Source organism: Anastrepha ludens, chromosome 2 (genome assembly GCF_028408465.1).
Source record: "Anastrepha ludens isolate Willacy chromosome 2, idAnaLude1.1, whole genome shotgun sequence".
Classification (NCBI taxonomy): domain Eukaryota; kingdom Metazoa; phylum Arthropoda; class Insecta; order Diptera; family Tephritidae; genus Anastrepha; species Anastrepha ludens.
This window is the reverse complement of record NC_071498.1, coordinates 19,240,603-19,258,575: the sequence shown is the minus strand read 5'-3', so window position 1 is coordinate 19,258,575 and position 17,973 is coordinate 19,240,603.

The following is a 17,973-nucleotide window of genomic DNA, read 5'->3' as shown; positions in this document are numbered from 1 at the left end:
TGTGAAACTCCTAAGTTTGGGCTAAGAAAAGCTTAATATGGCACTTGGTCGGTACTGATTTTATTACTCGATCCAAATATATCACAACCAGAACTGAATAAGATGTACATTCTGTCAAATTCTTCTTCTTAATTGGCGCGATAACCGCTTACGCGATTTTGGCAGAGTTTAACAAAGCGCGCCAGTCGTTTCTTTCTCGTGCTAACCGGCGCCAATTGGGCACTAAGTGAAGCCAAGTTCTTCTCCACCTGATCTTTCCAACACAGAGGAGGTCTTTTTCTTTCTCTGCTACCACCAGCTGGTACCGCATCGAATACTTTCAGAACCGGAGCGTTTGTATCCATTCGGACGACATGACCCAGCCAACGTAGCCGCTGGATCTTTATTCGCTGCGCTATGTCTATGTTGTCGTACAGCTCATACCGCTCATCGTTCCATCGTCTGCGATATTCGCCGTTGCCAACGTGCAAAAGTCCAAAAATCTTACGTAGAATCTTTCTCTCGAGCACTCCAAGCGTCGCTCCAACGGATGTTGTCATCGTCCAAGCTTCTGCGCCATACGTTAGGACGGGCATGATGAGAGCCTTATAGAGTGTTACTTTTGTTCGTCGAGAGAGGACTTTACTGCTCAGTTGCCTACTTAGTCCAAAGTAGCACTTGTTGGCAAGAGAGATTCTACGTTGGATTTCAAGGCTGACATTGTTATCGGTGTTAATGCTGGTTCCTAAATAAACAAAGTCTTTTAAAACCTCGAACTTATAACTGTCACAGTGACGTCGTTGCCGATACGCGAGTGCGCCGACTGTTTGTTGGAAGACAGGAGGCACTTCGTTTTGTCCTCGTTCACCACCAGACCCATTCGCTTTGCTTCCTTATCCAGTTTGGAGAAGGCAGAACTAACAGCGCGGTTGTTAAGGCCGATGATGTCAATATCATCGGCATACGCCAGCAATTGTACGCTCTTATAAAATGTTGTGCCTGAGCGATTAAGTTCTGCGGCTCGTACGATGCTCTCCAACATCAGGTTAAAGAAGTCACACGACAGCGAGTCACCCTGTCTGAAACCTCGTTTGGTATCAAATGGCTCGGAGAGGTCCTTCCCAATTCTGACGGCGCTGCTGGTGTTGAGCAGCGTCATCTTGCAAAGCCGTATTAGTTTTGTGGGGATACCAACAAATTAGTACCCGGAATTGTTTCATTAAACGCAAAATAATGATTTAATCATCAAAATTTATTTTGTCGCCTTCAAAGTAGGCTCCACTCGAATCAATACATATATGCCAAAGATCCACATATGGCCAGTCATGTAAGCACCTTTTAAACGCTTTTGAAGAGATCTTCTTCAGCTTCTTCAGCGAATTCTCCTTAATGGCCTCTATCGACTCAAAGCGGCGTCCGCAGAGTGGCAATTTAAGTTTTGGGGAGAGAAAAAAGTCACAGGGGGCTAAATCCGGTGATTGTTCGATGATATTTGTTGAGGTTTTGGTCAAAAAAGTGTTCACCATATGAGCCTTGTGAGACGGTGCGTTATCTGGTGCAAGATCCAAGAGTTTTCTTTCCACAAATTGGGGCGTTTCCTACGCACATTCTCTCGCAAGCGTTGCATAACTTGCAAATAATATTCTTTATTTACCGTAGACCCATTTGGAATGAATTCTGAGTGCACAGCGCACTGATAATCAAAGAAAACGAGTAGCAGGACTTTCACTTTTGACCGACTTTTGACCACTTCAAGGTATTTTGGTTTTCGGCTCATGTGGATAGCGCCGTTCAGCCGCCTTTTGATTGGTTTGCATGTCAAACTCATATACCCACGTCTCATCTCCATTTATGATGCGTTGGATAAATATTGGGTCCCAATGCACTTGCTCAAACATGTCTTCAGCCACCTTCTTCCGATGCATTTTTTGAACTTTCTTGGAACGAATCGAGCAGCCACGCGTCTCATGCCCAACTGAAGGTCTAAAATGTTGCGAATTGATTTGTGAGACACGCTAAGGTTACGAGCTATCTCCCTCAAACTTAAATAATGATTTTTCAGCACCATTTTCTTGACTTTGTCGGTGTTTTCATCCGTTGAAGACGTTGATGGGCGACCAGATCGGGGCAAATCTTCCACGACTCTTCGGCCCTATGAAAAACCTTTTGCCACTCGTAGACCCGTGTTTTTGATAAAGCAAACTCGCTTGCACACTGCGACACTATAGAGGACAGTTGTGCCAACATTCCAGCAAAAAAACTTTGGGCATATCTGTAACACGCGCCTTTTAAATGAACAATTTCCGATATTTTTTGTCAGAATGTATATTCATTTATAGGGAATGATAAGCCTGTGGGCGCATAACCATGGTGAAAAAAGCCGGTTCTATATTCGCTAAACAGAAGTTAAAGAAAATCCATAGTTTATTTTAATCATAGTCGAATTAGTACCTGGCTTTTGACATAAAGCCAGACTTAAATTTAACCCCGCTGAAAGTTGGCACTAAATTTGATTTGAAGCAAATGAAAATCGATGTACGAACATCTGTGCACCTAATAAAAATTATTCCTTTTCAAAATATTGAAAGAGATTTTGATATAAAAACGATGAAAGATGTGTTGAGGCAACGTTGCCGTAAACCGATCCAGTTTAGAACATTTAGCATTTTAAAAAACTCTGTTAGTTCTCGCCAAATGCTTTCTACAATATTTTCTATGCTGCTTACTAATAACTAATACATATAGCCGTTATCACATTAGTCTCTAAACAAGGTGGACAGTTTCTATTTCATTATTACAATTACCTTTTTTATAATAAAAGAACTCTTAAATTTTTAAAAATTTAAAGCCATCACGAATGGTGGAATCACGATTCGAACTCGCAACTTATTGCAGCAGAAGCCAAAGTGAACGTACGAAATAATTTGCGTCATGTGTCAGGAAATCAGTTTTAAGCCTACCTATATAAATATTTGCTTTTCGTCTCAATGTTCGAAGAACCTCTAGGTCAAAACCGAACACCAACTCTTTTAAGTAAAATAATTATTTATTTGAAATTAATATTTACTTAATACTTTTTGTGCATATATTACTTGAGGATATCATCGACAGCTCCTAAAAGAAGCCGCGCCGCAGTCGAGCAATTCAATCGAATTTCTTTTACCGCTGCCGCTCCATTTTGGTCATAGGAAGCCTCACCTTTGCGCGAAACATAGATCAGTTGAGCGCATCTGTTACACGATGTATGCTGCGACTCACGGACGACTGGCTCCTGGATATTCCTCATTGCTCACCTACGCGTCGTTGATAACAACCAGTTGCAAAAAATCGCAGTACAGCTAGAACCTAGTAATACAAGGTGAGAACCAAAATAAACAAGACTGGCGTCATTAAAATGTTTTTGATGGCGCCATATTTTTAATGAGTTAGTGCGTTGGAAGTTATATCCCTAGCTGACTTTCAGTGAAAACTTGGTGACATTCGGTGCAGTGGAAGGGAAGTTCTTGCGTCTTAAGTGGCAGCATGTTTGTGTCATCGGTACAAAAATGAGTTTCGAACAAAGAGCTAATATCAAATTTTGTTTTAAAATCGATAAAACGTTTACCGAAACATTTGAATTGATGAAAGAAGTTTATGACGATGATTGTCTATCTCGTGCCAGAGTTCATGAGTGGCTTACACGTTTCACGTTTCAGAGATGGTTGTGAGGACATAAATCTCAATGAACATACGCCCAAAATCAGTAATCACCGAAAACTCCTTCGAAACTGTTCGTAAATTTATCAAAAGTGAACCGAAATCATCGTTGACAGTCATGGAACCGGAGTTGAATATCTCCAAAACACCAATTTATCGCATTTTAACCAATCATTTCGGCTTACAAAAAGTCAGTGCACGTTTCATTCCGCACAAATTAACTGAGGACTAAAAATTGCTCAGAATTCAACAATCGAAAGACCCCATTAAAGAGGCGAGAAAGGACGAGAAATTCCTTTACAATATTGTAACTGATGATGAAACGTGATGTTTCCAATATGAACCTGAAACTAAGCGTCAGAGTACCGAGTGGAAGGCCACAGGCGAGCCACCACCCAAAAAATCGTGTTTGGAGAAGTCAAAAATCAAGTCGATGCTCATTTGTTTTTACGATTCCAAGGGAATTGTCTGAAAGAGTTCATGCCAATGGGCCAAACCGTGGCGTTTTGAAGCGTTTGTTGCATCGCATTCGTCGAATTCGCCTTGAATACCGCAAAGGAGGAAGCTGGCGCTTATTGCATGATAATGCACCATCTCATCGATCCACTCTTATGACTGATTTTTTGACTTTGTATAATAACATAATTTAGAATTGAATTACACGATTCTGGAACCTCCAAGATGACTATGAATCTGAGAAATTAGGTCCTCAATCATGTTTGGAGTCAACCGGAATAGTTTTTAGAACTCACCTGCAGCCAAATGGTAAGGATTGTCCACATCCTGCAACAAACGTCAACTCACCACTTTGTGAGGTCACTATCTCCTTTCCACGCGATAGGTCATAAGTCTAAATACTCAAATAATATATTCGCGTGTTTTTAATTAGTTTTTGTTAATGTAATTTCACAGTTTTAATTCAAAGTACGAATTCTTGTTTTCTCGTTTAATTTAACCACAACAAAATTACTGTCGTTTAGTTTGCGATAATCGTGTTGACCAAACAGCTGATTTTATCTTAGCGATTTTCGGTATGAATTGAGTTAACGAATAGCAAAGTCGTTAAAATTGTGGTGAAGGAAAAAATATCGTTAAAATGTTTTAGTGAATCGCACTAAAGAAGGGTCTGCGCAGGACCAGCGTTCAATGAGGCGCACAAGTTTTACCGCAATATTTATCTACTGATACTTGAGTAATAGCATCTCAATTAAAAAAAAAAAATGTATGCACACATACATAAGTACTTTTATGTCATCACTGTGACTGTGAATCACGCAATTTTAATTTTACTTCGCCTAATACACCAATATTGTTACAACTTTTTATTGTTTTTGTACAAACAATAAGTTGATGGTTTGTGGTCAAAGGCAAAGCAATCGATCGAATTTCACACATGGGCGCTAATGGTTTTAATGAAGTCATTTCTCTCGGCTCTTTAACAAAACTGAGGTTTAACATCGACATGGCATGTCATTTCGGAACAAGCAAGTTCATAATTTAACATCATTAATCATATTGAAAATTAAGAAATGAACGTTGCTAGAGAAGTACGAGAACGAGCGCAAGTATTTGTGCGAATGAAAAAAATGGAAAAAGGCAGAATAAGTGAAAAATGAATGAACGAAGGTGGTAGCCAAACAATAGGGCAGCGAGAAATCGCTATCACTTTTAGCTTTTGCTGTTTATGTGGGAACGAAGACGTGTTTTTTTTTTTTTTTTTTTTTTGGGAATTACAGATGTTTGTAGTTTCGAAAATCAGCGTGGCTATGTGAACAGGCACCAATTCCTGCATATGCACATTAATTTATATATGAGTTTCTGCCAAGTACACTTGTATTTATATTCACTTGTACACCTTTTTTTATTAATTTTAAGGATTCCCTCATTTTTGTGCGAAAATTATGTTTTCATGAGTCGTTCAGTTGCCCCTTCCCAAAAAAAAGCATGATGAGAGCATAGCAACTGACGAGCTGACGAGCACCGACATTCGACACCTACTGATGAGATCATTCATCAAAAACAACAAGAGGCTAAATGAGTTGGCATTGTTGTACTTCAATCCTCTGCTTTCCGCGCCGTCGACAATCAGGTTATTGAGTTGTTGCTCGGTTAACGCGTCGTTGCCGCCTCTTAAGCGCGCACTGCACACAGGCGCGTATTTTGTTAATCATTTTTTTGCGCTGAACGTCTGAGAGATTAACCATCTGACTACGCGCTGACTGCTCAATTATAACATTTCTCCACCTCTGCTGATTATCTAAGCTTTACTTCACAAGTGCGGCTCTTGCTTGAATTGGGTTGATGCTGTTGGCCACCTGAAGACTGATGTAATACTTAGAAGCATATTTCAGCGTATCATTAAGCATCAGTACTAGTTTATCTGTAAAGCCTGCGGATAACAAAGCTATAAAACAATTTTCATAAAAAGTAAGCATTTTTTGTATAAAATGGCTATTTTATCGTCGGATGGTTAAAAATTTGAAAGAGACTTCAGCTTGCGGAAAATCTGGCTGGAGATGCACAAATTCAGACATTTTCAAAGTCGTAATACTTATTGGTTTATTAGTTGAACCTCTATTCTAGTTGAACTCTATTCAGACATGCACCCTAAATCCGCAATTAGGAATTTCAGGCAGTTGAGGCCACAGCGAGTGGTAAAAATGCGCACATCTACGCAGAGACCAACTACATCATTAAATTTTCTTCTAAAGCTAAATTATCTCTTTACTTTTATATTTTAACAAAAAAAATCAAAACGCTTTCCATCAAAGTGCCATCAAATGCTAGTTGAGTTAGGTTAGGTCACTTAGACCTTACAGGTCCGTTGTAATACCACTGCGCTGTACGGAAACCCTATTTACTTTCCTTCGTGGAACCATTTTGTGGTTCTTATGAAACGTAGAATTGATCCAAACCCCACGCCCCAATTGAAAAAGTATTTACCTAGACAACCTGCTCTGATTAGAGCTAGGCCTGGACAATTGCAAACGAAGTGCCCAACTGTTTCTTCCTCTTCCTCATCTCTGCAACTTCTGCAATATTCATGGGAGAAAACTCCTAGTCTCGAGGAATGCCTGCCAAATAGCCAATGGCCGGTTATACAAGCCACGACCTTCGAGATATTGTCTCTTGAGAGACTAAGCAATTCCTTTGTCTGTTTCTTGTCTATTTGCGGCCATAGTAGCCTAGCTGTTACACGTGTATCTTCATCTCTCCATGACCTATTGGATAATGTTGTTGCTTATTATTAGTTTACTCGTGGCCAAAGGTATTCCAATGGTACTTTTATCACTGAGCAGTTGAAGAGTAGTACCATTTCTGGCTAGCTCGTCAGCTTTGCAATTTCCCTCAATATCTCTATGCCCCGGAACCCAAATAAGGTGGACCTTGAATAAGACACTATTATTAGTTAGGGCTGTCCGGCATTCCTGTGCAACCTTCGATCTTAGTATAACTGCATTCATTGATTAAATGGCTGCCTAGCTATCCGAGAATATATTTATAGTCGCCACTCCATTTATAGCTGGAACCTCTGCCTGATAGACGCTGCAATAGTCTGGTAGGCTTGGTGTCTGCCACTCCCGTCTTGACGGTAAACTCGTCTTGAAGAGTCTTTCCAAGGTGAGCCTAGGAATAGAATAGTCTTTTGCTTGTTTGTGACTATTCAGAGAGTGCAAAATAGAAGCATGGCCAAACCACCAGTCTTTCCATAGCGTCATACTTTTGAGTTTGCGCGCCGAGGCGGCGGCCACGTGTTTCCTACCAAATTTAGTGCAGGTAAATTGATTAGCACTTCCAGCGCTTTATTTGGGGTAGTCCTTAAAGCACCAGAGATGCGTAAAAAAGCTGTTCTTTGTACCCTACTCATGATTTTAGCGCCTGATTTTAACTCGCCTTTTGAGCAGTTGGCCACCATACGCCAGGTATTCGGAGCACTCCGTTCGCAACTGGACTATTTTTGGTATGGGTCCTCAGCCAGGCTGAACCTCGGCACCGGTCGTATAACACCTTGTTCCGCCCCAGACCAGAGCTTGGTCATCGTTCAAACAGCAGACCGAACCAAAGGAGTGGAATGCTTTCGCTCAATACTGGAATATATTCAAGCGACCACACTCCTATCTACTGATAAGGTCTGATTAGTGATTCGACTAAGCCTCCGCACCACGACAAGGTGGCTTCGCAGAGGCTAGTTGAGTTAGCTTAATTGCGTTTGTGTGAACAGCAAAGTCAATAACTCAATTAAGCAGTTAATTACCTAAACTAAGGCGTGGCTGGACACAATATCACATTCCTATACCACTGAAGCTCATTCGCGCAAACAAAACTGTGTACTTATAACGACAAATTCGGGCTACATAAAATTTTTGAATTAGTTTTCAACATAAGTCAATATACCAGCTGCTTGATCAACTCTGTCTAAAAGCCTCATAGACATTTCTGTATTTTTGGTGTTTCTTCAAAATTATCTGCAATTAAAAATCACAATAAAAATGATACCAAACAAATCCATTTTCATAAATTATACCCTTCGTAAAACCATAAAGTTTCGAAATATGAATTAATGCAGCGCAGACTGATGCCAGCGGTGAAAAAAAACCACATCTCAGGTGCTCTTTCGCAAGTGATCGACAGAGCTAACCATCTGCTGCCTTCGGGTATAATCAGTTTTATGGCCGAATGGCACACGAACCCTTTTAACGCAACAACGGTTTTCGAAGTAGGCTGCAACACGCGCCACTTACACTTCACACGCTACTCGTAGAGCGGTCGACAATTTCGGTTCAATTCTTCAAGGTACTCACGTGTTGTTGAACGCAAAATCACAAGCGTTCTATAAAATTTTATGGGTTGTCAAAATTAAGTTGTCAAGTGGCATCAAAACGCATTACAATTGGATATAAACAAACAAATCGATGAAGAGGTAGGCAAGCCACCGAGCAGCATCAGATACATGCAATTGTAGACATGATTGGGCCCCTTTTCCTCATTTCGAGAGGGTTAAAATGTATTTTCACTAAGTAGCTGTCTCATCGTGTGAAGTGTTGAAAAAACACTCAGGCAGCGTAGGAGTGGCTGCTGCGCGCTGAGTGCGGCACGAGACATTCAAAAGATGGGCAGATGTTCGAAGGAAGAAGCCACTTTGAGGGAGCGTTGATATGTTGTTAAGTAGCTCATTACAGCCGAACGAGAAATGCGAAACGCAATAAAGATCAGAGCTTTATTTTCGAACCGTAACGTGCAGAGGGACTTACGTACAGGCTGCTGTTGTTGTTGTTCTTTAGTTAGTTGCATGCTGGCATAATCCAACTCCCCGCACTTGTAAATGCCGCACTTCGGCAGCTCTAAATTTGAATGTGCTCATATAATACTGAAATCGAACTGCCGCCTACCGAAGTGCCGAATAGTTGGTAGCGGTACATTAATTACAATCGCTTTCCCTTCGCAGCCACTTCTAATCGCCAGCCACACAAACATTCCGACAACCCAGTACAACGCCATTAAACGGCATTCTTTCCCGCGCATGCGATAATTTCTTGTAATACTACTTCAAATTTATTTCAGTTGCAGCGATTCTGGATATTTATTGGCACATTAAGATAAAATGAAGTTTCCCTCATTGACGTGACGCGAGTTTGACGACACACAATTTTACGGCAATTTACATTTGGCAACACAACAGGCATTGGGCGGCATGGGAAGACTTTAATATATAAATGTTTCAAGCCACAAAAAAGTATACACACATGCATGCATACACACTTACATACTCACAAGGAAATCAAATTAAAATTTGTGTAAAAACTTTTAGGAATGTTTGGTTTTCAAATACTTGAAATTACTTTTGCTGGATTAAGCGGCACGTTGGATACAATAAAAAAATGCCAACGGAAAGGCGGCAGGTGTGGGAAAACTTTATGCAAAATTCGTTATATTTTATTGTAAATGGATATTAACAGAACAGACATATTGAAGAGATTTCCTCGCAAAACTTATACGACTGTGCTAGACGGCGTTAGTGTTCAGCAGTTTTGTCAGAATTGAGCAGGATCTTCTCCGAGCCGTTGCATACCAACCGAGACTCCCTGTCGTATGAATTTTTTAACCAGATGCTGGAAAATATTGTTGAACCTATTCACCCCCAACAAACGCCCCGTTAGCTCTTCCTCTTTTTCTTCTTTTCTTCTTGATTGGCGTGATAACCGCTTAGGCGGTTTTGGTCGAGTTTAACAAAGCGCGCCCGTCATTTCTTTCTCGTGCTAACCGGCGCTAGTTGGAACCAACAAGTGAAGCCAAGTTCTTCTCCACCTGGTTTTTCCAACGCAGGGGAATCTTTCCTCTGTCTCTGCTACCTCCAGCTAGAGCATTTGTATCCATTCGGACGGCATGACCCAGTCAACGAAACCGTTGGATCTTGATACATTGCGCTTGTCGTCATTGTTCCATCGCCTAGGATACTCGCCGTCGCCAACGTGCAGAGGTTCTTCTTCTAAGTTTGATAAGAAAGCAAAGGTAATGGTTCTAGAAATGAACCAAGACAAGTCTAAATACCTTCTGTCATCAAACAAGCAGTCGCCCTATTCGTGTATCTGCATCCAAGTGACCGCTAAAAGTAATAACTTTAAAGTATCAAAATAGTTCGTTAACTTGGGAGTCAGCACTAGCACCGTTAATAATGCCAGCTATGAAATCTAACGGAGAACTGATTTTGCCAACAATTGCAAAGAGGCCTCTTCTTTCCGCCAAGCGTTAGCAAGAGGCGAATAGATGAAGCAACTGGTATAAGTAAACATATCTTGTTCGATGTTGTTGCTTTCACATGCAAATTTTTCGTCAATTTAGCCGAGCAGAGGGATAGTGGAATAGCGAGCAGAGAAGTGGCGAATAGAAGAGGCTCTAAGATTTGGCCATCAAAAAAAAAAAAAAATTGTGAGCGTGACTTTGGATGTTATGTCATAGGAGAGTTTACAGCACAGTTATGCTTACTCTTCCTTATTCAAATGTCAACGAAGTAGCATGGACTGTGGCTGCGCTGATTTCTTATATGAAACCAACACACACAACCTTGGTTTTTGTAGGCCTCCGTTGCAAACAAACCGCTGTCGTTTCACTTAATACTTCAAAAAATCAGCTGGTTCCTTGAAATTCGCTGAGAGCCGATTGGCGGTTTGATGTTGGCGAAATCTTTGCGTACTTTACATCGTGAACAAGTGCAAATTTAGACTAAGTGCGCAATGGACTAATAAATTTCTTTCGAAAAACAAAAACCACACTTTATAAGCCTCTCATTATGCCCGTCCTACTGTATGGCGCAGAAGCAATGCCCAATGCGGCGGCCTTTGGAGTGTTTAAGAGAAAAATTCTGTGGAAGAATTTTGCGTCTTTGCATTTTGCCGACGCCTTATATCTTAGGCAATGTAGCAATGAGCTTTGCGCCGACATAGACATAGTGCAACGAATGAAGATCCTGCTGACCCGCTGGCTGGGGCATGTCTTACGAATGTATGTAAATGCACCAGAAATCAAATCTCTAGAAATGCAGCTCAAACGTACAAATGCACCAGGACACCAGCCTTCACCTGTTTTTTTTTTAATTTACAAAAGAAATTTTTAATTTACAAAAGAAATGCCTTTCTATAAAATCAGATTCGCCACTGAACTGTATTTAGCAATTAGTACATCGCAGTATTTATTCGAAACAGCATAAGTTTGGCACAAAATTTTCAGCAAATAAAAAATCGTTCGTTTTTCGTACTTGCGTGGCTTCTTCTGCTTCCAGCCAACAGCTAAAGTGGAGGGCACTGGAGCAGTCTATCGCTGCGCCTAAGAATTTTTACAGTCAAACGTATCCTGCTCAAGAAATAAGCAACAAAACAACTGACGTATGTAGGCATAGAATATTTTAACGTGAAAGTTTTACCTTTTCGGCTACGTTTTAGTATTTGTGTGAGTAATGAGTTTTAGGGGTGCAATTTTCACAACAAAATATATTTGAATGCTTAAGAAAGTAGAAATTTCGTTAAGAATTTCGAACGAGCTGAAATTCGGCTTTCGAAATGTTGCTGTATAATGGCGAAGCAGTAAGTGAAAAAAGTAAAAGTGAAAGGCGATTATACTTTGGCGGGCAAACCAAATATATTCTACGGCGGATTACGAATTATGAGGAATATCAATTTACATACATACATTTCTGTGTAGTTATTGATGTACTAGCACTAGGGCGGGTCGATTTAAAAATCGCTCATTGCTCTGTGAAAATCGTATTCTAGGGATCAAAATAAGAAACTTTGCCGAAGGAACCATACCTCTAAAACGAATTCTGATGTCCCCCAATTTGGGTCGAACGAAAAATCCCACTTTGACCCATTTAGAGTGCTCCAATCGAGTCCAAATGTATGACCGACCCCCACTAACTTTGGACAGCCGATCCACCCATGCCAGTGGCACACCCCCTGGAACTCCCCTGGGGGGTTCTCCATACAATCATTTCAAAATATCACCATTTTTGGCCTTTACATGAGAAAAGAAACTGAAAAGTTCGACCCAAATTGGGGGTCGAAGAATTTGTTTTAGAGGTGTGGTTCCTTCGGCAAAGTTTCTTATTTTGATCCCTAGAATATGATTTTCACATAGCAATGGGCGATTTTTTTGCCTCCCCACAAATCGACCCGGCCTAATAAGCACTATATATATATGGATACATATGTACATATGTATTATTACGTATGTGCAGCTAAAAGGGCTCACAAACTTAATTCGGTACTGGCAAGAGCGTTGACCTCTCGAAGGTAAATTTTCCAATGACCCTTTAAATAAAAACATTTATTTAGATAATAAACCTTTCGAATAGTACTTTAGAAAGGCCAGAGGTAATTCATTTTTTTATTTAATAATCGAAAAATGCAGTATTTTTTACAGACTATGAAAAACAGATTAATGGTAAACAATGCAAACAGAAATGAACTAAACTTGTAATTGACTTATTTCATTTTAATGAAAAAAGTTTAACATTTCTTATATTGTACAATAGTTTACAGAAAAAAAGTATTGGAGAATACTAAGAATCATTCATTCTAGTTCCACACATTCTAGTAGAATGTAGTAAATTTTTTGTTTTGTATTTCTTGATAAATTATCCATGCAGATCTCATTATCAATTGAAAGTTCGCAGTTCGTGCTTTACAAATACGAGCTGCCACATCTCCAATTGCGCCACCATCTTTTGTGATTTGGCTATCGGGGTAGCGGACTTATCCACTCCTTCGATAATACTTAGAATCCAATTAAATATTAATTTTAATAACATTTAGAAGTGGTGCTTTGTGGAAGAAAAATCTAGGCCAATATGATTTGCAAGCGATGTAAATTCTCTGAAAGTTCTAGAAATCGGCGCATGGAGCATGGAAGCATTATTAGTTCTACCCATGATGGAAAGAAGAATGAGATGGCGCCTATCGTGGTACCGTTACTTTGCTCTCAGCAAATTTGAAATTGAGCTACGTCACATTAGCACCAGTTTCGTAACTTGATTTAGCTTCTTTTTGTTATTTAGTAACATAACATAACATAACATTTTTCTAGCCTGTTCTAATTAAAATGTTATGTTTCTAATTTTGTAAAATATACATTTTTTTTAAATAATTCACTCAGTTTTATTTAGCATTAGCGCAATCGCGGGCAATGCGGCCAGATGTTCAAAAAAATGTTGGTGTTCTTCTCCTTTCAGTAGTCAAATCTCTCTTTCGCTACTGCAGTGTTGCTTAACTTTGGATATAAAAACGCACTAAAATGCCCATTTAAAGATAATAAAACACCAATTTTTTATTGAATTACTTAAAGAACTTTGTAGGCGTGACAATTTTTTTTTTAAACGTGGGCTTTTTTAAATAAATGTGTTATTGTTATATACAATTTAATTTATGAGTTTTTTTTTTTTGTTAAGCGAAACTCTTTTGTTAAGGGAACAACTTTTTTGAGATATTGAGGTTATGTAACTAGATAAGGTACTCTTTTTGTGAAAATGCCATTATGGTTTCTTTAGTATTTTCTGGTATTTTTTTGCTTCTTTTTTCTATGAATACACCTCTTGATGCCCTATGGCCCACTAAGGATTGAGGACCGGAAGAAACGATTACACCTCTATGGTTTTAATTCGCATTCAGTCAATTTAAACGTTTTGTAAAATGTGAAGAAGAGTTGAGAGAAGAAGCTTTAATATTCCAACATAACCTTAAAAGGAGCAAAAAATTAAATGTTCACTTTTAAAATATCAAATTTCATAAGAACCAACAAATTTTCATTAACACTAAAATCTTCTCAGAGTGACCTTTTCTTTCTTTGGTTTAATAATACAGTTTTTTTTAAGTTACAGTTTCAGTAGCTTTAAATTAGCCTAAAATATAATATATAGCCAATAAAAAAAGAAACAAACTTAAAAATAAATGAAAAATAAATTTTTTTTATTTTATTTATTTATTCATTAATGTCTAACAAAATTCAGAGCAGACATTTAAGAATTCAGAACTAAAATACAAATTTACAATATTTAATATTAAAAAGTGTAGTAAAAATTAGATTATCAACATAAGAAACCATTAAATTGCTAAAAATATGTACAAGCCTCAATTGAACTTTAACGAAATTAATAATTATAAAACTAAAATAACAAATATTTGTAAGTTATTATTTTGATTTCTTACATAGAAAGTAATTTTTTAATTGTATTTTTTTTTATTTTTTTTTTTATTTCCTTTATAAATTACGATCTGTTAATATTAACAATAAGTAATTGGTGTTAGGGTTTGGAATTAAAATGTCCCTTCCCTTTGAAAGAGAACATTATTGTCTTTGGTGGTATTTAGTTACAATTTTACTAATACATAGTTTTCTATAATTTTATATTATTATATTTTATTTTATATTACAGTACGAGCAAGATCTGTGGGTGTTTTGCGCTTTAGTCTTCGTGGTTTAAGTTCCATTTCCGGTATCAGTCTCATCTCATGGTTTTTGTGCTCTAATAGTCGCAAGATGTGCTTACTGCTGCTTCTTTTTACTGCTTCAGTGACAGTGTCTATGCCGAAGTCGCGGTGAATGTCGTCATTTCTTATGTATCAATCTGCATTTGTGATGGTCCTTAGCATCTTAGATTGACTTCTCTGAATGATTTGTAGGTTTGATTTACTGGCAGTCCCCCAAATTTCTAGTCCGTAGGTCCATGTCGGTCTGATTATTAATTTGTATATCATTTGTTTATTAAGTAAGCTTAGGGTTGATTGTTTTCCTAGTAGCCAGTAGAGTTGTCGGAATTTGTTTTTCATCTCGTTTCTCTTGTTTAGTATGTGTATTTTCCATGTGAGTTTTGAGTCAATCGTTATGTCTAAGTAATAGGACTATGAATAAGTTCGTGCGGTTTTTTTTCGAAATTTGAAACTTTATTGACGTAAAATGGTTACAAATTTAATATTCAAAATATTGTCCATCGCTTACTACTACTTTTTCCCATCTTTCTGGCAATTCACGGATTCCCTTTGTGAAAAATTCGGTCGGTTTTGCCGCAATCCACGAATCGATCCATTTTTTGACTTCATCGTAATTACGGAAGTGCTGGTCAGCCAGGCCATGTTGCATCGATCGGAAGAGATAGTAATCGGATGGCGCAAGGTCTGGACTATACGGCGGGTGGGGTAGGACATCCCATTTGAGCGTTTCTAAGTATGTTTTGACCACTTGTGCAACATGTGGCCGAGCATTGTCATGTTGCAAAATAACTTTGTCGTGTCTATCGGCGTATTGCGGCCGTTTTTCTCGCAGTGCTCGGCTCAAACGCATCAATTGTCGTCGGTAGACATCCCCCGTAATCGTTTCATTCGGTTTCAGTAGCTCATAATACACAACACCCAGCTGGTCCCACCAGATACACAGCATAACCTTCAGGCCATGAATATTCTGCGCCGACGTCGATGTTGAAGCATGGCCAGGGTATCCATACGTTGCCCGACGTTTTGGATTGTCGTAATGGACCCACTTTTCATCGCCAGTCACAATTCGATGCAAAAAACCCTTTCTTTTGTGCCGTTGAAGCAGTTGTTCGCATGCCATAAAACGGCGTTCAACGTCTCTTGGCTTCAATTCATACGGCACCCAATGGCCTACCTTTCGGATCATTCCCATGGCTTTTAAACGTTTGGAAATGGTTGATTGATCAACTCCCAAAGTTTTTGCAACCTCTTCTTGCGTTTGAGCCGGATCTTGATCGAGCAATTCCTCCAATTCGGTATCCATGAACTTTGGCGGCGCACCCTCGCGTTCTTCGTCTTCCAAGCCAAAATCACCACTTTTAAAGCGTGCAAACCACTTCTGGCACGTTCGCTCAGATAGAGCATGCTCACCATAAACTTCCACCAAGATACGATGACTTTCGGCTGCTTTTTTCTTCATATTAAAATAATGAAGAAGAATTCCCCGCAAAAACACATTATTATGCACGAAATTCGACATTTTCAAGTGTGGTAAAAATATTGTTGTTTACGCTTCAAATAAAAAACTTATACTGACGTTTGTGCCTTACGACAGTAGCTCTCCAATGAATGTTTGGAAATGTGGATCGATGGAATAATAATCAAGTTACGCCATCTGTTGTAAAACCGCACGAACTTATAAATAGACCTATTATTTTGCACTTGAGGGTATTTTTATGTCTTCCCCGTTAATTTGGATTGGATATCTTGCAGATTTTCTCTTCGCGTATATTACATGTTGTGTTTTGTCTTTATTGACCTCAATGCCCCATTTTTCAAACCATTGTGTTGTGGCTGATAGCGTATCTTGCAGTGTTTTTGTTGCTGCTTCTTCATTGTGGTTAGCTGACATTAAAACTGTGTCGTTTGCAAATGTAGCTATCATTGATCCTCGAGTAGTTGGCGTTAGTATATCTGCGGTGTAGTATACTAAGTATAGTATGGGGCCCAGTACGCTTCCTTGAGGTACTCCAGCAGACGCCGTCAAGATAACAGAGCACTCATCGTCATATTTTATGAAGAAGTGTCTATCAGTCATGTAGCTATTAAGGATATTAAATATGTTAAGTGGTAAAATGGTTTTTAGCTTATATAGAAGTCCTTTGTGCCATACCCGGTCAAAAGCTTTCGCGATGTCCAAATACACGGCAATGCAATATTTCTTCTTATCGAAGTCGTCTGTAGTTTTGTTTACTACTCTGTTGTATTTGAAATACTTGTTTGGCCTTAGAAAGGTCCAAATCCAAAAGGGTTGAGAAATAATTCAGGTCAGACAACGATGTAACGAAAAATCTTGCAACGGCGAAAATTTCTGCAAGGAGCATTAAACTGTATTCTTTCTAGAAGGAATTTAATAATACTTCCAAAACTCCCCCAATTCATTTACTGCAACTAGAATTTTTAAATCTCGACGCTTGACGAACTCTTGCCTTTCATGCAAACTGCACCTCTCGCACTGGTCGGGCAGGAGCAGAACTACCGTAGAGTTTATTATAATTATTAAGAATTATTACAAGAATAATCGGAAATTAAAGCTAAAGCTAAAGCTAAAATACGTAAATATTTATTTGGCTTAAAAATAATGAGACTAATTTTGCTAACCAAAACCCCCAAATTATTGTCATATTAACACCACAAATCCATTAAAGTCAAGCGTGTCACGCTGCTATGATGCAATTAAATGGGCATTTGACAATGGGTTGAATGTGAATATGTCACCCTTGCATCAATGCATGTACACACACACACACACACACTCACTCACATATTGCGCAATTGAAAAGCTGCTGGTACTGTAGAGTTGTAAATTTGTTGTTATTATTAACAACATTAAATTGCTACTTCAACAATTCATATAAAATTGATGGCGTTTTGGTCATTGTCAACGACTTGCCGTCGCCCACTCGCCAGCACTCACTCACACACACACATGTATGTGTGTGGAGGGAAATAAGCAGGTAATTTACTATGTATACTCACTGAAATATGTCAGTGTGTTTGTGTATGCCCGTCTTCTCACGCAATCTCACACCTTCAACAGCGCTTTGAACTCCCCATTGCTTTCGTTGGCTGCCAGCGGGTGACAGGTAAAATGTCAGCACATCAGCCAACCGTTGTGATTATTGGCCACTAACAATATGGCTGCGAGAGCACACACATACAAACACCAGCCGTCACCGCCAGTGTCGAACTTCCATATGCCACGGACAAAGTGGAGCATTAAAAATGGCGTGGGATGGTTGGTTTATGTTGGCTTTTGGCCAAAGGCCTTTTTAGCTTT